Here is a 23,095-nt window from a genome sequence, read left to right as displayed (position 1 = left end):
ATCTCATGGTTCTTTGTGCTACAGTAAGATGAGCTGCTTTATGATTCTTTCCCAGTGAATTGTGGGAGAATTTGTCTGTCCTTCTGGGCACACAGTGGGAATTGTGGGGTGTTGGAGGATTATTAACACTCGAGTGGTTTAGCCTGCATCCTGACTGTAAATAGAGTAAGTTACTATCCGGGATAAAAGCAGAACCTAGAGTCTTACCCACATGTCAAGGACAGGCCAACTAGCCCAGATTGAAAGCACCAATTAATTCAGGTAAGAGGATTTTGTGTGGATGGGCGGTGGGGTAGGGACAACTCCTGGATGAGAGCCCCTGTTAACTATGCAGTGTGACTTGCCCAATATACAGAAAGTCTGTGGCAGATTCTCCCCTTCAGCTTCAAATCAGTCCTCCTGAAAATAGATTTACACATGCATTTGCTCCTATTCTATTTACACTTGCTTCTATTGCTCTTTGACAAATCGTTCCATGTTTCTCCCACCTATTGCTTATTAAAACTAAAAGAAGGAAGATTACACGCTGCTCAACTTCCTATCTGTCCTTGGCCCCTTTGCTTTCAAAGTCTTTGATTAATGGAATTGGCATTGATTATGATTTCATTTGCACCAATGGTGGAAAACCAATTACAGACCAGGAACTAGTCCACTGAATTCAGTGATCTTTCACCATTGTACTTATGCTACTCTACACCATCTCTCCCCCAGCCCCAGCCCTTGAGCTGCCGTGTCCGGGGAGAGATGCCTCTCCCTTAGCCATGGAGCTGCCACAGACAGAGAGAGAGGTGCAACTCCTCCAGCCCCAGGCTGCTGCAGCGAGAGAGGGCTGGAGGGGGGGGTCCTCTTTCCCCTCTGCAGCCCCAAGGCAGCCTGCATTCCAAACCTCTCATCCAGTGATTTTCCCCAGGAATTAAAATTAAAATTAGGGGGGGGTTTTCAAATTTACGGAGGGGTCAGGGCCGATGAGGGGGTGAGACTATGAGGGTGAAGAGGGGCTGAATGGCACCATAGTAAAAACTGAAAAATGTTTCATGACCATTTTATTAGATTTAACTTGTTTTAAAATCATCACACAAATTAAAGTTGGCTACTCAAGCCTTCTATGAAGCACTACATCCCAGTAGTTCTCAAACTTTTGTACTGGTGACCCCTTTCATATAGCAAACCTCTGAGTGTGACCACCCTTATAAATTAAAACACTTTTTTTATATATTTAACACCATTATAAATGCTGGATGCAAAATGGGGTTTGGGGTGCAGGCTGTCAGCTCGCGGCCCCCTATGTAATAACCTCGCAACCCCCTGATCTACATCCTTCTTGGTTTCTTGTTACAATTTTGCACAGCTTTGTTAATGAACTTCTTGAATTCAATGCATTCATCTTTGGTGGCTTCTCGTGTGTCTGGTACTTCCATTCCTTCACTTGATATGTTCATTAGTTCATTCACGTGATCAGACAGAAGGTGACTTCTTTTAGAACACAAAATTCTATTCAATAATGAAAAAGAACGCTCAACTGTAGCTGTTGTGACCGGGAGTAGCAAGAGATGAATTCCTACTTCTTTCATCCCAGGAAACATAGCATAAAAATCGAGTTGAGCCACTAGTGATGATAAAAAAGAAGTTGAAGTCAAATCTTCATTCATTCGTCTTATGATATTCCACTCTGTGTTCAAATTCTTTATTCTGTCCTGAGCAAATGGCAGCCCCATTGTTGGTAGTTCCGCACTCCACTCAACTGTCGGTGTTTTATAGGACAGGGATCTGTAAAAGCTACATAGAGGTTGAGTAGAATCTAGAAGTCGCTGTTGTAGATTTTTAAGAATCAAATCCGTGTACTTTTTCAGTTGTCTTAACAAACACTTCTTGTCCTCTTCACTTAAGGATTCAATATAAATACCTTCATTAGTCAACTTCTGGACTGAAGTCTTTGCTTATTCCAGTACTTTTTCAATGGATAGCTCTCTGATTGATCCAAATGTAGCTTCTATTGCTGGACAAAGATCTACTACTGTTGTAGCAGATGCTGGATGGCACTGTTTAATGACCCAAGTGGTTTCAAGAGTAGACTTACAAGAGAGAATGGCAATGGTCTTCTCTGAACGTAGTAGCAAAAGTAATCCACCAGCCTCACTACTTAGATCCATCCCATCTTGCTAGATACTTTCCAAAGCCAGTAATAACTGCTGGAGTAATTTTAAGACAACAGCCAAGGATCGCTCATGAGAAAGCCAGAGGGTTTTCCCAGGTTGGACTAATTTGAACTTCAGTCCCAGTGTATCTTCTATATTTTCCAAGATATTCAGTCTTTTTGGACTCTTGCTGGAAAAAGAATATAATGAAGACAGTACATTTATAGCTTTTTAAATGTCTTTTGAAGAGTCTGCAGCTTGTACTAGCGCTAGTTGGAATAGATAGCCTCTGCGGTGTGTATAGGAGAGATTAGGGTTACACTTTTCTCTGAGTAAAGCTTGTACTCCACCATATCTTCCAGAGCAGTTTGCAGCTCCAAATGCACAAGCAGCCATCTGTTTGGGGTCCAACTGACAAGCATTTAACTCTAAGATGTGGGTTGTCACAGTTGCAGCCAATGTGTCTTCTATAACTTGAACATCTAGAAATGCATCTACTCGCCTACCACTGACATCAAAATAACATACACAATGACTTAATACTTGATGCCCATTTGCATCGGTGCATTCATCAGCCATGTATGCAAATTTTTTTGAATGTGGTGAGAGAATTCTTCACTTTTTCAACTGTTGAGTCTTTCACTGTTGCACCACATGCTTCTAGCCAGTCAGTTGAGTTTCTTGCAGAAAGATAGTGAGCATTTGCTGGTCTTGTTCGGAACCAGTGTTCAACTTCAGGATGAACAAGTGACAATGCACTTAACATTGGCCTCCAATTTGTAGTGTGTGGTATCTCTTGCTTAAATAGAAAGTATGATGCCACAGCCATGTTTGTTTGCATTAACTCTATTGTGTCTCCAGCATTCTCAACAGCCTCATTAATACTAACCGGTGTTGTCCTTGGTCAGTGGAGACTCAGAGCTCAGAGGTGCTTTCTCATGAGTTCACCTCCCAGGTCGGGGGCAAGAAGCTGCTCACTGTTCACTCTGGCCACTGTTGTTTATTGTGCCACTGTTCACTCCATCGCTCTGTTACCAATGGCCCTGCGCTATCACCTTCTGCTGCCACCTGCCACTGTGACCTCTGCAAGTTGGTCTCTTGAGGTTCCACCCAGCTCTCAGGGATTTCAGCTGAGCTCTCAGTGGGGGAACCTCGCTGTTAGTGCAGACTGGGCCATCTCTTCCACAGAAACACTGTCCCACAGCAGATCTAAGCACTTAGACCTGATTATCAGTGATTTCAGCTGCAGTGGTCACTTAACAAAACAAAAGACTATCGATGGAGCCTAATCAGCTCTGTCTTTAAACAGCGGAGAGGGGCAGGTCAAATAGTACTTGTGACTCAGGCAGACTATCAAGCAAAACACCCACCCTCTCTCTTGATGCCCTCAATCAGCACAGGCTAAATACAGTTCTACTGCCCTTTACTCATATAATAAGAATAACAACATTTCATTACTCCCCGCATTCAAGGGATTTGTAACCCAACCCCAGCCAAAATCTATCACTTGGGCAACACAGCTCTGTTTGCTGGATACCTAGGTAGATTAGGTGTGACTGTAAATACAATCTGGTCCTGAAGCCTTCCCCCCAACCCCCAGCTCAGTGAGAACTCATTTAGACTTTGCTTACAAATCATAATTTGAAATTATTCGGTTGGCCAACATCACCAAAATGAATGCACTGACATTGTCATTAAAAAACAACAGCTGTATAAGGAAGCTAGTCTATGTTCATACTTTTCAAATCTATTATACTTTTTCAGATACATTTATTTTATCATACACTGTATATGCTTTTACAGTGTGTATTAATGTTTCAATTTCAATTCAGATTTCCAAACAATCACTAAATTGGCAACACTGCATGTAACTAGTTCACAAAACGGAGGGGGGGGTATTGGGGAAATTCGGGGGGGGGGTATTGGGGAAATCCCTGCTCTCATCCCCGGCCCCACCCCACCGCCCGCATCCCCAGCCAGAGCCCTCACTCCCCTGCACTGCAACCCTCTGCCCCAGCCCTGAACCCCCTCCCACACTCAGAACCCCTCAGCCCTAGCCCCACCCTACAGCCCGCACCCCCAGTCAGAGCCCTCACCCCCCGCCCCCGCATCCCAACCTTCTGACCCAGCCCTGAGCCCCCTCCCACACTCTGAACCCCTTGGCCCCACCCTCACCACACATCACCTCCATATTGGTGCACATAACAAAATTCATTCAGCATAATCTAAAGAGTTAGAGGGAACATTGCTGGTGACTTGATGCAAATTCCTCCACACACAGTTTCCTGGCCAGCTTTTCATGCTGTAATGAGTCAATAGAAGGGATGAGTGATCCTCAGGAGGCTGAGGGTTCACAGACTGCAAAAAAATGCCCCACTCCAACAACTGACTGCATATGGCCAGATCACTTGTGTAACCCTTCTGCCCATCTGAGTTGGCAGTAACAAGGGCCGGGTTCAGTATCTATGGGTTCCGTTTCAATAACGCAATGCAAAACCGGCTTGAGCCCCCACCCAGTAACCTGGGACAATTACATACCACCTCCTGGGCGCCTCTAAGAGGCAATACTTCCCCTCTCGCAAGCACGAAGTCTGAGTGTAGCAGAAAATGTTTAATAACATGAGGTAAACGACATCAGCATTAAATTGGAAAAACACCACAAACAGGATTCATAACACAAACCATGAGCAAAAGATCCACCCCAGCAAATTGGGCCATGTCCTTTCCCTTTGGTTCTTGAATACAGCAACCCAAAAATCACCCAAAGTCCCACACCCCAAAAGTCCCTTGAGCCCAGCAACCCAAGAATCACCCAAAGTCCCAAAAGTCCAACAACCCAAAAGTTTCTACCCCTGGTCAGTGCAGCCCCAGAGTTCAAAAGTTTATCTGCAGGGTTTTACCCCCCAGCCTGGATGGAAATGGGGGAAGGGGTGTGCACAGGGTGTTAAGGGGCACCTTACGTGGTCTGAGGCTGACTGCCCCACTCAGTGATCTCAGCTCTTAGTAACTTTAGCAATTTCAGTTTATAGTAGGGGAGCCCCAGTGCTGGTGCACCATTAGCCCAAAGTGAATTCCACATAGCAGTCTGTAACTAGACTTTCAATACAATCAAAATTAGCTCTGCTATTTAACAGTAGAAAAAGAAGATAGTGTAACTAGTGTTTCAGGCCCTTAAAAGACACCTATGCCATCAGGCACAAATACCTACCCCATCCTCTCTCCATTCAGTGGGCATTGGAACCCATGTCCCTTGTCTAGCGAGTGCTAATTAGGTGATGGTGAGACCCTCTGTCATAAAACAGTTTCATTGTCCTTGATTCACATAATCAGGGTAACAATATTTTATTCCTCCTGCCCCAATAACAGAGAAACTGGGGATCCCACAGCAGCCAAAGTGACCATTTTGGGCTGCCATGGGCTCATGCTAGGCAGGGTGGGTGTGCCTATGCAAACAAGATCAGCCCCTGGAGTTCTTTTCCACACTCGCCATAATTCACCACCAGATGTCAGGGTAGAGCTCATCCTGACTCTGCTTACACTTCTATGGTACCTCACTGATTTCACCTGGCTCTACTTGGGCACAGGGTCCATATGCTTGCGATCAATTGCAGGATTGGGATCCTAGTTCCCTTAAAAAATATTTTTTCCTAATTAACAGTAAGTCTGTGGTCTGTATCAGGTATATAGAACACCATACAAAATGTAAGCCAGCATGAGTGGATGCTCATACAGAGCACGGAATACTGTTTATTTTCCCCATAGATCTTATTTTCTGCTCCCATAGTGTTTTTCAGACTCTGGGCTAAATTCAAATGACAATGACTGTTAGAAGAAAGGGTTAACGTATCCATGGATGGACTATGCCTCATACTTTTTGTATCCAGTCAGATTCACTGGGGGGGGAGCTGCATTTCCAGCCTAACGCGATGATATTTTTATGCGGTAAAAATTAGATGACTGCACAAATCATTATAGTAGTTCCATCAGTGGAATCTGCAGGAACATACCATACCCAGAAGGAAAATGTTCCCTGTTAATAAAAGCATGAGTCCTGTGTTCTTTGCAATCCTGTTGCTGATCCCAGTCCAGAAGTCTGTGGTATGTGAGCAAGTCCACCACTGGAAAGCTTGTTTTTATTTTTAGCTTTTTAAATGTCCCCTGAAATCAAATTGTTTACATCTTAAAGTCTAGCTGTCAATATACTACACTGTATTGTCAAAAATAATGATGTTTGTGTCTGTCTAGATGTAGATGTGATCTTGACATTAGGATGGGTTTTTAAGGGTAAAATACTATTGCCCCTTTTCTTGGCACCAGTGTTGACCCTCTGCTGAGCAGTAGCAGGTGATGGTGCTTTGCAGGTCACTTCCACCAGGAAGTGGATGAGAAATCAGCGATGCAGAGTCTGGGTATATTCTAACGGTAAAGGTAACTTGCTTTATTTAAACACATACACTAGTCCTGATAGGAGATGGCCCAACCACATGTAGAGCAAACACTTCTTTCAGGCGTCCCAGTTTAATACCAGTGCCCAGTTCCCATGGAGCAACTCTGCCTCAAACACTGACTCTAATCAGAGACCAAACTCTCTGACTACTTGCACAGCTCCATCTCTCCTGATGCTGCCTCTACACGCAGCCTTTCATAACCAAAACTAGTAACACCACAGCATGTCTTCCGAAGAGTCAAAACGTGTTTGCATGCTAAGAGAAAGAACTTGGAAGTCTATGTGTGACAGTGCTACATAGGAATGTCTGCCTTAACAATGTTTTCTGGGAATGGGCCTCTGAGATGACAGAAGGAAGGGAATCAAAGAATGCACAGAACCATTCTCTTCCAGAGCTTGACAACTGTAGCACCAGGAGAGCAAAATAGGTGAGCCTAAAACTGCAGAATTGCAGTAGGTTCCCTAACCTGCAGGGTGAATTCCATTGAGTAACTGTTTGTCCCTAGTGTGATGGTTCTCAGGGCACCCAGGACTGAGAGTCACCTTTTTAACTCCCTGTCTTCAGTGTGAAGGAGCACCCCACTAGTCTATTAGCCACCCAAACACTCTCCTCTGGGCAATGCCAGCCCCTACTTTGCCTTGCAGGTTTACCATAGGTGGACCCCAGTCCCTGAGCCCCTTTGAAGTGTTCCCCTGCAGTGTCCAGCCCTTTATCTGCTGAACACTCATAGGTCAACTGTCCCCAAGGGAAGAGAGCACACCCCACCTTGTAAGAGTCAGCTCAGAACCAGCACTTTGTTTAACACTGCAGCACTGAGGTATATTTATAGTGAAAAATGAGGATAAGTTTATTTCCAAAGATTTCAGAGCTAGTGAGTAAGGAGAATGGAAACAATAAAAACACATTTTCCAGATACTAAACTTAACAGGCTAAACTCCTGTCTAAAGAAGTCTTATCTCACCCAAAGTCTTCTGTAGCATTTCCAGCCAAGGCTGGTTGTGGTTCTATTTTCAGGAATGTAAATGCCCTTACTGCCCATTTACTTCCTAGGTGCAGGATGAGGAGGTGTCTTCTTGGTTCCCCAAATACCCTCCAAAAGGTTGCTGGGCTATATCTTAAGATACGGTTCTCTTCCCCTGCTGTGAATTCCTTTATAAAATTCTTACAATCCTTCACCTGCATTGAGGTTAGATAGATAATGGGAGACCCATTGTGATTGAAACAATTCTTAATGTATATTTCAACAGAGACAGGAGAATAAAAGTCCCTTATCTGACAGAAAACTGTTTGTCAGCTCTGCCTTGAAACAGACTTTCAAATATATTTTCAGTGTATATAGAGAGCTCCTTACATAGTATGTGTACATATATTTCATAACAATATTAATGACCCGTGTGACCCGGGCTTTCATTTATGACCTCACATGACATTCTTTAGTGAACCAGAATGTATAAACCAGAATCAGGACATTCTTGTAAGCCCCTTGCAAGTTGGCATTAAGATTCTTGGGTCACACCTATAAAATGTGTAATGTTGCTGACTTTTGGGGGGCAGGTATTAAATCAATGCACCTTTTCCATCTCAAGTGGTTTTTGAACTGAAATGTAGAGACAACAGTATATGTGTGTGTTTAATGTAAGTCAAAGAAAAGTGCTATTGAAACGAAGCTGGGACCTCGTCCTGTTAATGGAGGACAGCCAGACTGATTCAGAATTACGTGCTGGTGACTGACACCTGAGATACTTTGTCACACTTTTTTGAGATGTTACTTTCATATGACTTTGTATCCCCACTAGCTGGTAATTTTCTCTCAATTCCATATAGTAGTTTGCTATGATCTTAGACCTGGATTTTCACAGATAGAGAGATGGACACATAGTTGGGAAATTACCTGGACTGGTTTTCTGTGGGATTTTTAAGAACTTGTCATGGGCAGAGTCTGTGCCTGAAAATATAAGTTACCATTTACCTGCACAGGCTGCCTGCGCCCAGTGCAAGGTCACTGATGTCTGCAGCCTATTCTGGGAAAGGGTCACAAGATGAAGCAATGCAGACTTCACACAGAGCATGAAGACTATAAACATTCATGGGCAGCCAAGGTGAACACCAACTGCTGTTTGCTCACTGATGGGCACTCTCTAAGGGCAAAGGAAGTAAGCAAGCAGCTGGCATAAGGGGCACTGCATCCTCTGGCCACAGAAGGAGAACTATCATAATAGCCTATTGCCATGGCATAAGAGAAAGCCACAATGGTGACTGTCAGGGTAGGAAGGCTATGATGGGGCCAATGCAGGTCAGAGCACTTATGTAGTGGATGAATGGTTGAAAGAGAATATATAAATGATCTGGGTATACAACCCTCTGAGTCTCCACTACCAGTGTTCATTAGTATATGGAACTCACTCATTACCATGGGCTAATAGGGTCTGCACTCTCAGAGAAGTGCTTGGAAAAAGTGGAACATTTTAAGCAGCATTCAGCATCCCAGAACACACCCACACAACCACCCCAGTATGGCTGATGCGTCAGCCATAGGATGTGCTGGATAGTTTCCTGGGTGTGGAATTGATTTTGGATATTGCAAAGGCATTGGGGATGAGAACCCCCAAAAAAGACACAAGATCAAGGGCCAGTTCAGAGAGGGAAGTCATCATGGTTATTGGGAACCAATCAAGAGTGCAATGTTTAAAGAAAAAACTTGCAAAGTTCCAGCTAACCCATTTGATTAAGGTTACATTTTCCTAACTGTTGTGACTTAGAACTTTAACCTGCCCATCCCACAGGTCAGCATTCTGTTTCACAACATTTCTTCATGAATTTGTCTCTTTGAATCTGTTCTTGTGCTAGGCAATCTGGGAGGTGCAATCTACATCTATTTGCATCTTATGAAAATCCTGTCAGGAAAATTTTAATTCAGTACATGTAAATTATTCTGACAGACCATTTTCTGATGGATTAGTGAACTACTGCAGACATGAAGGGCCCAGCTCTGTTTGTATTGTTGAAAAGATTGCTGCATTTGAAGATATTAAAAAAGTCAAACAAAACATTAGTAGGAATACTAAGATAAATTACCAGCCTCGTTTATTTGACTAGACAATAGGTTTATTACTCTGTGCTGCATAATTGTTATTAGAGAATACATTCTGGTCCCCTTGATCTTGGATAAGAATAATACTTTATTGCAGGGTTGTTGTAGCCATGTCAGTCCCAGGATATTAGAGAGACAGTGTGGGTGAGGTAAGATCTTTTATTGGACCAACTTCAACCACCTTCTCTCTCTTATAACAACATATTCAGAAGTATAAGAAAGAAGCTATTGCCAAGTTTGTATATAAGCGTAAAAATCAATCAGAAAGGTCAAAGCAACTTCTGAATTAAATTTAAAAGGTGGGGGGGGGAGAGAAAGGAGAGTGTGCTTTGAATATGATTTTGTCCAATTTATCACATTTACATTAGTTTTCCTTGGAGAGAATTGCATCCTTTTCCATTTCAATTAAATGTTGGTATTTGCAAGTATGGCATTTGACAACATAATGTCAAAAGGTTACATAGAAAATTTTTTAAGTTCAGACATGGTATCATTAGCATTTTAAAATGCAGGCACTATGGGCTGGAGATCAAATAACCACAGGAATACTGCCCTCCCACCCATACCCACACATCCAGCTTGCAAAGCATAATTATTCCTGCTAGGTAACTGGACAAATGTGTTGATCAGATTTGTCCCTAATCTATTTTTTTTTTAAAGAAAAAGATGATCTAGAATGCAAGTATTTAAAAAGTGATGTTTGTTGTTTTCTTATGGTAACACTGGGCTCCACTGAGTTAGATGTTGACTCAACCCTTGCCCAAGAGAGTTTACAGTTAACTTGAAACAGAGTGTATCAAAGTTATAGTCTTGTGGTCGTCAGAATTTATCACCAGCACAAAAGGATAAAAGGGGGGAGGAAGCACAATCTCACAAAAAGTTAAGAAGATTGGGAAGACTGAGTAGTAAGAAACAAAGTTTTGTGAAAGGAGAAAGGTAAAGGAAAACAAAAATAAGTTTGTGCCCTTTTTATGCATCCGAAGAAGTGGGCTGTAGTCCACGAAAGCTTATGCTCTAATAAATTTGTTAGTCTCTAAGGTGCCACAAGTACTCCTGCTCTTCTTTTTGCCCTTTTTAGTTTCTTAATAAAGTTAAAAAATGAAAAAAGGGCCGGAAAGTCCTTTTTTTTTCTGCTTGGTTTTTTTTTACAATAGAAATTCAGATGCTGACTACTTTGTTTTCTGAGGAAGACTTTCTGGATAATTCCAGTCGTAGTAGGATTATTATATCTCTGTATACGCCTCCAATATTCCCCCATTCCACATGCAACCCCCAACAGCACCCAGCTTGTTCTCCTTGCTCATTTCCCCCCAATGAAATCAGGATCAGGAGGCAAGATTTTCAGAAGTCACTAGCAATTTTTGGTGCCCAATTTGAGACACCTTAAAGGGATGTGATTTTTAGAAAGTGCTAAGCAGCCACCCTTTGAAAAATCAGGCCTCTATGATATGTCACTTCTAAAAATCTCAGCTAAGGTTCATAACTCACCTTCCTCGCTGGAAGCTTTTACTCCTAATACATTCTATGAATCAAGAGCAAAGTAGCAGTGATAAAAGAATACAATGTCATTTCTATAGCTTGTATTCAAAAGTGCTTTAATTATAAGCAAATTATATTTAAGGGTAGATGTTGAAAATACATCCTTGAAACAATAAATCGACATAATTTAAAAATGTATACACTTTCCAGTGTATCTTGTTGGTGGAATGTTTGGGGCACATGACAAAGTGGGAGTGGTACAGCACAGGAAGGCTACACAATGGAGTTGAAAATTCTGTTAAGATTTTGTTTCTTCTATAAACCAGGGCTTAATGGTGGGTACCTCCATGGGATAATGTACATTAGCCAGTACTGTCAACTCCAAGCATTCAAAAATCAGAAGTCATGCCTCCCAAAAATCATGAGATTGGCTTAACAGTCATGTGACTTAAAAATAATAATAAAAGTTGGGCCTTTTTATTTGCCTTCTGTGTTTCTGGGCACTTAGGGGTCATGTTTTCAATCTTTCCTCTGCAACCATGATGATTAGAAACGTACTTAAAAAAATAGAAAGTAAAATCTGAGATTCTCATATAATCACCTGGCTCCAGCAGATGGGGCTTTATGAGAAACACCAAATGCGAGAATTGCATTAAAAAGCACGAGATGTGGCAACAATCATAATCAGGATATCCTAGTGTCATGTGACAATAGGAAAGACTCACAGAAAGAGACAATTTCTTTTAATGCTGAACAAGGAACTTTTGTAGAAGAAAAATAATAAAAAGAAACAATACGGACATTGACGCTATTCTCTCTCTGCTTCTACCTAGAATCTTCCCCAGCCCACACCTGCCTGGCTTCCAGTGACAGAGTTAAAGAAACAGAACACATTATTTTCTACCTGCCATTCCTTCTACATAAATAATCCTTATAAAAATTAAAAGTTAACTAGAAATTATAGATCCAGAATAATCTCCAGCTTCGCTATTCAGACAGATCTGGTCGTCTTCTGACCTCAAGGATAGTTTTGTTCAGTTGACTCATCAAATCTCAAAAGTGTAGTAGATTTCACTTATCAAGAGAGTTATGCTATTATTCTGACTGCGCTAAATGTAGGTCTCTTTTCTCAATAGGATTATCTCCTTTTGCTAAGGCTGGTGGGCATACCAGTTCCAGTAGGCTCACACAGCAATTCACATATATGCATTGCTAGGTCATAACAGACAGCTTGGTAACTTTTCACATGTCATGTTCAGCACTTTCATGTGTGCATTAGAAATTCCCAGTTGTACACCCATCAGCAAGATTTCCACTTTGAACTGCATGCTAGAGAACTACAGAGATCTCTAGCACACACACAGTTCAGTAGCTAGCTTTGGTTTGCTGGGCCTTTTCCTCTCCTGCCAGATCACCACCTTCTCTGATGCCAGCAATATTTCCCTCTCTGCTGCCAGCAGGAATGCCGGGTTTTTCCTTTTCCCCAAACTTAAGAATGCTTAGGTGAATGGCTGCTTTTATCAGAGGTTTTAAATCTTCAAACTAGCTGTAGGTTCAGGGCTCCGCTCTGGAATTTTGTTTTTAGAAAAGCAGATACAATCTGGAAGCCTTTCAGTGTCAAATTGTGGCACACTCTCTCCTTCACTTCCCCTAACCCTACAGGGCACTCTTCATAGTGTATTTGTTAAAATCCTAATCTACACACTTCACCCAGGGAGAACGAGAAGAGAGACTAGCTTTTATTCTATTCAGGTTCTTATACTGCCCTCATCACTGAAATATCTGGGCACCTTTTCGTAGTGCATTAAGCGATGTGACTAACATCTGTCACAAATGGTTTGTTCTTTTGCTCATCCTTTCCCCAGGAGAGAATGGTATGTGCAGTGTTGAGGAGATTTTTTTGGTGAGGTTTTGATTTTTAATGTTTATTTTCCTGATTTCACCCTTGTTTCACTCAAGACAGCTCAGGGAGGTGTAAAGTACAGTTCCTGTCCAGATTGGCCCTCTGCACCCAGATGGAGGAATTGCCCTGAGGGAGGTCAGAAAGCATGGCCACTACCTAACATCCTTTAGGGTTCTCAGGGCCAGGGCAGCTTTAAGTTGTGGTTGGAATCCTCCTGGTGGAGGATACTGATCGGATGTGATGAACAACAGCATTCCTGAGCCAAGCCACCTCCACAGTCAACACAACATCCGTAGGCTCACCGGCAGAAGGCAGGTTTCATCCACTTGCTGCTACTTCTGCAAATCCTTTATGACCACCACAGGGTTTATGCCCCTGGATTTGGACTCAGCACTGGACAAAACCAGAGCTTCCTCACCTGGCAATGCATGATCCTGTCATTTGGTCACATGGACAGCCCCATCCATCCCAGGCATTCTCCTTTTTTACCTTTCTCCTGTAACCCTTTTGCCAAGTGCCAATGGCAGCATTAAGGGACAGGTTCAGTCTGTCTCTTCCTTCTCTAAAATAAATACGATGGTGGCTTGAGCCCCAACCCAGAGCCATGCTCCTACTTCTGGCTCTGGAAAGTTAAAACACAACCCCCCTTGGCCACCTTTGCAGGTGGTTCTTCCCAACTCAACATGAATCATTGAGAACATGGAACCACAACTATATTTTTCTTGGTTGGAAAAAGGAAAAACAAACAAAAGAAATATGATAACGGTACTACCAAATGAGCAAAACCCAGCGGTCAGTATTACAATTCCTAGTATTACTTGTCTCGTTTACTGAGGTGTAGAATTCTTAGTAACAACAACAATCACCATCCCTTCAAACCTTATTCACAGGTCCAATTAGACCCTGTAGTAGGGTGTCAATGGGTGCCTGTCTACTCCAGTCCAGAGAAGTTGGTACCAGCTTCGGAATGTGAAGCTACCTGGTCCAGTTCCATGACGACAGCTCCTTGCTGCTAAGTCAGCATTTGTGCAACCACTGTGGCTCCAGGCTCACAGAATCACACCACACAAGGTTCAGAATCATGAGGTGGGGAAGCCAAAGCAAAACAGGAATTTTGGACAGACTCCTTAGCCTTTAGGATAAAGCAAAACAGGACCCTTGGCTGGAGTCCTTTACACGCCACTGTTGACCTTCAGTCCTATTCCTAAACCAGAGTCCACAGACAAGGGGGGAGAGATAGCTCTGTGGTTTGAGCATTGGCCTGCTAAACCCAGAGCTGTGAGTTCAGTCCTTAAGGGGGCCACTTAGGGATCTGGGGCAAAATCAGTACTTGGTCTTGCTAGTGAAGGCAGGGGGCTGGACTCAATGATCCTTCTCATTCTATGAGATAGGTATAACCTGTAAACTCAGGTTAAGCTGCTTGTTCTAGGCCATGTCTCACAAAATTCCTGTACAATTTTTCTACTATCATATATACAATCAGCACACAGACAATTTCCAGCTAAAGCAATTACACAGTATGTGGTACTATGGGTCAGTGTGACAGTGCCCACCTCTGTTGAGCCCCCTTGTGGCCCAACAGGGCACTACTCATTCTGTCATGGGGTCCCTCTGATGATGATGCTTCTCACAGATCTGGTGCAGTGATACTTTAGCCCTCCAGCCAAGGCACACTTGAGTCCCATTTCTTCCAGAGTATTAAGGTCCAAAAATAAAAGAATATTATGAACTTAAAACTAGGGTCATCCGGGAAGTCTTCGATAGGCTTCGAGTAGAAGGACAGGGTCCTATCTTCATGCAGTCAGTCCCCCAGTCAATCTCCCTGGGCCTGGTCATCGCATCTATCAGGAGGTTCATCTAGGCAGCAAGCTGTCTCAGATTCTTGGCTGAAACCAGGCTTCCCTCAACAAGGAAGAAGCACAGCTCTGCTCTCCTGCCTGGCCAGCCCCAAACTGAGTTTGGTCTCCTTCTTTAACTCCCCTCTTGACATTTGCTGTAGGTGTCGGGGAGCCGAGCCAGTTGGGTCCACAGGCCCCCAGGCCCCACACCAACAAGGAGGGGGTTAATATCTGCCTCATCACACATTCTCCCCCCTCAGGAGCGGGCTTAAGGTACTGGTGTCCTCTGCCAACTCTCCTCCATCTTGAGCGCTCCCTGCCCTATGCTGAACAAGAAGGGTACCTCTCATGAGTCAGGGGTTGGCGTCCTTTATGGCACTGAGCCACCGCAGAGGGGTGTGGTCAGTAACCAGGGTAAATGCTGGCCTGAGAAACTAGTAGCAGAGCACTTCCATGACCCCTTTACTGCCAAGTCTTCCTTCTCAGTAACAGAGTAGGCTGTCTCTTGGGAAAAGAGTTTCCTGCTCAGGTAGAGGACTGGATGTTCTTTCGCATCGACCGCCTGGGACAAGACAGCTCCCAACCTGACTTCGAGGCATCCATTTGGAGGATGAACTCCTTGGTAAAGTCTGGCCTGTATAAAACAGGTTTCCTACAGAGGTGAACCTTAAGGGTCAGGAAGGCTTTTCTGCAGGCCTCTGTCCAGCAGATCTTTCTAGGTTACTGCCTTTAGGATCAGAAAGGCCACCATGGATGAGACCTCAGGTACAGATTGGCGGTAATATCCTGCCAGCCCAGGAATCATTGTCCCTGATGCTTTGAGGTTGGAATAGGACAGGCTTGCAAGGCCTGGACCTTATCTACAAAGGGTTGCACTTGGCCTTACCTTATGTATACCCCCAGTATGTTGTTTCATCCTTATCTATATGGTATTTTGCAGGGTTTGCCATTAATACAGCTTTCTCTAGGGACTGGAGGACAGCTATATCTGTTTCAGGTGATCATCCTAATTCTGGCTATAACTAATAACATTGTCCAGGTAGGCTGCAGCATAAACCATATGGGGTTGAAGGACCCTGCCCATTAGCCACTGAAATGTTGCTGGGACCTCATGGAAGCCAAATGGCATGGTTTGGAACTGATCTAGCCCATAAAGGGTTGCAAAGGCTGTTTCTTCCCCAAGATTCTGGAGTGGGAGGGCTTTACTAATACCCTTTCATACAGTCTCAGGTGGTAATACATAGGGCCTTGACCAACCAATCCAGTAATTTGCCTACTGGGGCATAGGATATGTGTCAAATTTTGAGATAGGGTTGATTTTTCTGAAGTCTATACAGAAGGGGGTTGTGCTATTCTGTTTGGGCAGACAACTGGGCTTCTTCAGTCACTATGTGATGCCTCATCTCCCTCATCTTCCGGGAAAAAGTAGAGGTGTTTTCCTGATTTGTTGTCCCAGTTCTGTCTGGTTATGATGGGAATCCAAGTGTGTACAGCCCAGCAGGGCCAAAAAGACTGTGGAGCATGTAACTACCAGTGGTTACACTTGGGTCTTCTGATCTGGCGTAAGATTCCCCCCAATTTATATGGTCCCAGTGGTCAGAGTGCTGGGTACCTACAGATCCAATTCTGGCTTCAGAGGGTAAAGCGTTATATATAATTTCTTTGGGGATTTCTATGGCTTGAAAAGGTTCACATGGTAGATCTGTTTAATTTGTTTTTTATCATAGAATCATAGACGATTAGGGTTGGAAGAGACCTCAGGAGGTCATCCAGTCCAACCCCCTGCTCAAAGCAGGACGAACCACAACTAAATCATCCCAGCCAGGGCTTTGTCAAGCCGGGCCTTAAAAACCTCTAAAGATGGAGATTCTACCACCTCCCTAGGTAACCCATTCCAGTGCTTCACCACCCTCCTAATATTCAACCTAGACCTCCCACACTGCAACTTGAGACTGTTGCTCCTTGTTCTGTCATCTCCCACCACTGAGAAAAGCCTAGCTCCATCCTTTTTGGCACTAGCCTTCAGGTAGTTGAAGGCTGCTATCAAATCCCCCCTCACTCTTCTCTTCTGCAGACTAAATAAGCCCAGTTCCCTCAGCCGCTCCTCATAAGTCATGTATCCCAACCCCCTAATCATTTTCATTGCCCTCCGCTGGACTCCTTTCAATTTGTTCACATCCTTTCTGTAGTGAGGGGCCCAAAACTGGACGTAGTACTCCAGATGTGGCCTCTCCAGTGTCAAATAGAGAGGAATAATCACTTCCCTCAATCCGCTGGCAACGCTCCTACTAATGCAGCCCAATATGACCAGTTTATTAGGTTTTCTGATTTCATAATCTACTTGTCCTACCTGCTGTATAATGTCATAGGGACCATGCCATCAGACCAACAGTTTTGACTCTGTGTTAGGGCGCAATAGGAGCACCTGATCACCAGGTCTGAACACTCAGAGGTATATTCATTTATTGTATATCCTCTTTTGGCTGAACATTCAGAAGATTCTCCCTCCCAAAGGAACCTAGGGCTTCAAGCTTCTAGCAAAGATTAAGTATATAATGGACAACATTTTCACCTCAAGGAGCCTGTTCCTCACACATCTCCCTCACCAAGTCCAAAAATCCCCTGAGGTTGCTTCCTGTATAAGAGTTCAAGATGGGAGAAGCCCTTAGTTGACTGGCATATCTCTCCTACTGCAACCAGGATTTGGGGAAACAATTTGTTAGAAAGACAAGGATTTGCAGTGACAAACTTCTTTAGCATGATCTTTAACATCCCGGGGGAGGGATAGCTCAGTGGCTTGAGCATTGGCCTGTTAAACCCAGGGTTGTGAGTTCAATCCTTGAGGGGGCCACTTAAGGATCTGGGGCAAAAATCAGTACTTGGTCCTGCTAGTGAAGGCAGGGGGCTGGACTTGATAACCTTTCAAGGTCCCTTCCAGTTCTAGGAGATAGGTATATCTCCATATATTATAAAGGGGGGGAGGGATAGCTCAGTGGTTTGAGCATTGGCCTGTTAAACCCAGGGTTGTGAGTTCAATCCTTGAGGGGGCCACTTGGGAATCTGGGGCAAAATCAGTACTTGGTCCTGCTAGTGAAGGCAGGGGGCTGGACTCGATGACCTTTCAAGGTCCCTTCCAGTTCTAGGAGATGGGATATCTCCATTATTATTATTATTATTATTATCCAATTAAAACATTTCACCAACCCATCCATCTGGGGTGGTAAACAGAAGTTAAAAGATACTTAATTTTTAGTGGTTCACACAATTCTCTCATAATGTGGTTCCTTGGTTGGTCAAAATCTTCTGGGGCAGTCCTACTCTGGCAAAGACCTTCATTTGCTCCGATGCAATGGTCTTAGAATTCATGGAGCGCAAAGTCACTGCCTCTGGATACCTTGTGGCATAATCTACAATTATTAGAATGTACCAGTAGCTAGCTGCACTCTTTTCAAGTGGTCTGATTAGGTCCATTCTGATTCTGTCAAACAAGATGCTGACTATGGGAACAGGAACCAATGAGGCCTTTGGCCTTCCTCTTGGTGCAGCCAGCTGAGACTCTGGGCAGGAGGCATAGAAGTCACTGAACTCCTTATATATACTGAGACAACAGAAATGGGTCAGTATTCTAACCAAGGTTGCTTCTTTGCCTGATGTCCATCAAAGGGCATGAAATGGGCCGGGGACACAATTTCCTGGTGATATGGCTAGGGCACCAGGACTTGGGACTGGACTTCCCTCATTTGATGGTCTCTCTCCAGATAATACAGCCATTCATTCTAGATTTCAAACCATAGAAAGACCTTGACTTTCTGGGGGTCTACTACTTCCCATTTATGAGTGCCACCTGTATGTAGGCCTGGCTCAACGTTTTGTCATCCCATTGCTCCTCTGTAAAGTTGGAGAACCTCGTAAGTACACCAGTTTCTGATATCAGGCTGACCACTGGCTCTGAGTGAGAATGGATGTCTAGGGAAGTGTCTGGTTAGCCAGAAGTCCCTTTACCTGGCCTGTCTGTCTCTCCTATCCCAATCAGATCTATTAGGCCCTGCTCCTGAGGAAATAGGGGTTGAGTTTCCAGCACTGTGTGGAGGTCTCAAAAACCTCTTTCAGAGTTCCCCAAAATGGTCTGAGCCTCAGCTCTCAACAACTGGGCAGGCAAGTGATAGGGTCAGGCCAACCACTAGGGACTGGGTGTGGTCCCCTATGCTGAGCTGCACCCAGGTGCTGGGGTATGACTTTGTTTTGCTCAGGAGGCCTTTCAGATGTTACCAAGTATTACCTCACCAGGGTTTGATCACATCCCGAGTGTACAAGCCCCACCACCTCTGTTTCATTTACACTAACAGGGATGGTCAATGTGACCTGTCTTCTGCAGTCCAGACTTGTACAATAATGCACTCTCTAAGGGGGCAGCCCCAATACCCTTGCCCTGGGCACCTTTACAGAAAGCAAGGGCATTGCCCTTGGTGACCAGAGTCAAGACGTGTTCCTAACCGTCTGGCAGATCTTTCCACTAGGGGTAAGCCTGTCGCACTGCCAAGAGGTTTTCACTTGAGGGGTGGGGATTGCTCAGGGATTCTTGGACACTCTCTGTCCTGCAACCTTTTGGTGCCATTTGGGTCCCCATCTTTCCTTCTGATTTGAACCACTGCCAACTGAGGCCCTTCAGTTTCCATGACACCCCTTAGGACTGAGCTCCGAAGGAATTCTTCTGTTCCTGGAAGTGTTGGGGGAGGGTCTCCTTGGAGGTCTCTAAATGGCCCAACATGGCAGCTTGGGATCCAGGCAATGATAGGCAACTTGATCTGTCTAGTCAAATATGAGGCCACTAGGATGGCCCACGGTTCCACTGGCCGCTGCACTGCCACCATTGCCACCCATTGAAATGTCTCAAGAAAGGCCTCTACATCATTTGTAGGCCCCATCTGTGTGAGTCAGATTGGTCCAGCTGAAGGCAGCGTAGCTGCATCCATGAGACCCTCAGAAGAAGACCTAGTTGTTGTGGGAGATTTCAAGGGCGTGTACACTTGGTGTACGAGCTGCTATTACTGGACCGACAATTCCTGAATCAGCTGCTGCTTTTGGGTGACTAGTTGTTGTAAGAACTGCTACTGCTACAGGAGTTGGGTGGCCTGCTCTGCAATCCATTTTAACATATTCCCCAGCATAGGCATAGTGTGATTGCTATATTTGGGGGAAGAGGCAGAGGGCACTTGTGCACATGCATGTACACACAAGTGCATGCTGAAGCCAGTTCACTTGGCTCTCTAGCTCTCTCCCCCTGCCTGGAGTGGTACCTGGGCTGCCAGTGCTGGGGGGACAGGCCAGCTTAATGGGAGAGCCCCAGATTGCTGGTAGCCACACACACACATGGGCTGTTGCAGTGATGTCGCTGCTCTGGTGCTGCTGCAGCCACCTCCCTATTGGGGCTTCTGCTGCTGCTGAGGGGACACCACATGCTGGATTCCTCCTTCCACCCCGCCCATTCCCATATCCCCTTCTTTTCCCCGTCCCTGCCCCCTTCCTCTCCCCACTGTCCCTTGCCCCATTCCATCCCCTTCTCTTCCCTCTGCCCAATCCCACTGTCTCTTCCTCCCACCCCCCTTCTCCCAGCCCCACCCTGTCCCTCTTGCCCTGCCCCCCTGTGGGCACTCACTGTTGTACAGGAAACAGGCAGGCTCTAGGACCCAGGAGACCATGTCCAGTCCAGCTGCCAAGGCAGCAAACTGGTGCACAAGAGAACAGCTTCTCCGGCCTGCCCCTTCCACTCGCCATGAGCCAAAACATGCTGGGGGAGGAGGTGCACCGTGGGAAGGACAGAGCCCCGCTCCCGGGCAGCCCCAGCAGAGCAAGCCCTGCAGGGCAGTTCAGCGCTCACAGAAATGGGGGGGTGGGACGTGGCACATGACCCCAGGTGACACCCCTTATACCTCACCTCTGTTTGTGGGGGCAATGTCTCCCCTGCACCTCCCAAAACTACACCCTAAATCCCCAAGTCCATATTTTTGGGGAGAAAACTTCATTTCACTTTTAAGGTGATATATATATTGAGTCTTGACCTGCTCCCTTCTGCAAGGGCTAGATTGGTGCCTACATTCTCCACCAAACTGGGAGAGAGCCTGCCTATTGGTACCCTTCTGGGGCCCAACAGGGCACTACTCACCCTGTCGTGGGGTCTCCGATGGGCGGTTGTCTGCTGTCATGGGTCTGGTACAATGGTGCTTTAGCCATCCGGCTAAGGCACACTTGAGTCCCACCTCTTTCGGGGTATTAAAGTTGAAAAATAAAGGAATACTGTGAACTCAAAACCTGGGTCATCCGAGGAGTCTTTGACAAGACACCCCCTTCTCTTCAGGGCTTGTCATCTCACCCAATGGGAGGCTCATCCAGGGAGCACGCTTTCTCAGCCTCTTGGCTGAAACCAGGCATCCCTCACCAAGGGAGAAGCAGAGCTCTGCTCTCCTGCCTGGTCAGCCCCAAACTGAGCTAGGTCTCCTCTTTTCACTCTCCTCTCCACTCTTGATATTTGAGAAAGCTGCAGCAGGGTCTGGCCAACTGGGTCCACAGACCTTCATTGGCCCTCTCCTTGCCAGGGTAAATGAGGCTGACCGTAACTGGCTTTTACTCTTTTCCTCTCTAGAGGGAGCTCCCTGTTTTATCCTTCTAAAGCAAGCCTTCTATCTCTGGGGCTTATAAACCCCCTAGATCAGGTGACTTGGCTTTCCCTTGAGGGGGAAATCCTGGTCCTGCTGAAGTCAGTGGGTCAGGAATTCATTCTCAGTGTTCATGAATGTAACACAGTAAATTAGTCACCACAATGTTTGCTTTAAAAGACACAAGTGCAAATTCATGGCAAGTATACAGTGTATATAGACTTGGAAAGATTACCAGTAAGGGGCAGATTTTCCAGAGAGCTCAGCTCCTACTTGGGCACCAAAATAAATGGCCAGATTTTCCAAAGTGCTGAACACTTTTTGAAAATCTGTCTGTTATTAACTTGCCTAAATGGGAACTGAGCATTTCTGAAAGTCTGGCCCAAAATGTCAATAATGAATTGTCTGTTTTTCCCTTGACCCAAAAGGTGATAGAAAATGCTATGTTATTAATCCAAGTACACAGAGAGGGTGAGTTAGAAATGTGGTATGTTGCATTTGTGGAAAACTGTTGCACTTTTTGCTGTCAGTTATATCCAGCAGTTAGTTAATACCATACTTGGAAATATTATTATTATGGTTTTATTTCTGAATCTCTTATAACTCTCTACAGTCACTAACATTGGAATTTAAAAGTATATTTTCAGGTACTGCAAAAATAAAAAATTTTAAAATACTTTGAATAAGCATTGATATATACTTAGATATCTGTCAAAGTAAATGGAAAATAAAAATTAAATCCTTTGGAGCCTAACTATATTGCACATTACCTGGCACAGTGCTTACCATGGTAAATTTGCACTTAAAAAATTAATAGCCATATAAAATCACAATGTATTAAAGACATGAGATCGCAGAAGAAGGACCTGAGGTGATTTGTCATTTCAAACACTTACATACATGTTTGTTTAACTCCAAGCATGTGAGTAGTTCTATTGAAGCCAGTGGGATTACTCATGAGTTTAAAGTTAAACACATTGTGTTTGCAGGATTAGAGCCTTAGACTGTGAACTGTATGGGGTTGGAATCCTGCCTTCTGGTATGTTTGTACTTTCACAGAGTACAATGGGCCATCTGGACACTACTGTATGATTAGTGTTAAATAATAATCAATATGAGCATTTCATGGTTAAATCTACTGCCTGAGGCAACTTTTCACCTGATTTCTTCTTTCTCATGCTTTTGACTGATGCACTTCTAAAGAATTGTACTCTTGTGAAAATTATGCTCATGCGTCAAAACAAACAAGAAAAAAGACTGTAGAACGCTCAAGGAAAGAATATGATACAGAGACAATGTTGGGTTTTTTTTGTTTGTTTGTTTTTTGCCAGTAGAGCCACTGGACCTGTTCTGATCTCAGTTAAACCAGTTTTACACCAGTTGAACTTAATTGATTTTGGTGGAATTGCCCGGAGATTAGATCCTGATCCTGCAACCTGTGCTGAAATAGTGGACTTTTCTGCCCAGGGAATCTTATTTCAGTCAATGGGAATCTGTGCAGGCGTAAGGATCCATTTGTAGGAGCAGAGTCCTATGCTGGTGTAACTG

Source organism: Trachemys scripta, chromosome 1 (assembly GCF_013100865.1).
Source record: "Trachemys scripta elegans isolate TJP31775 chromosome 1, CAS_Tse_1.0, whole genome shotgun sequence".
Classification (NCBI taxonomy): Eukaryota; Metazoa; Chordata; order Testudines; family Emydidae; genus Trachemys; species Trachemys scripta.
Note: the sequence above shows the minus strand (reverse complement) of the source record.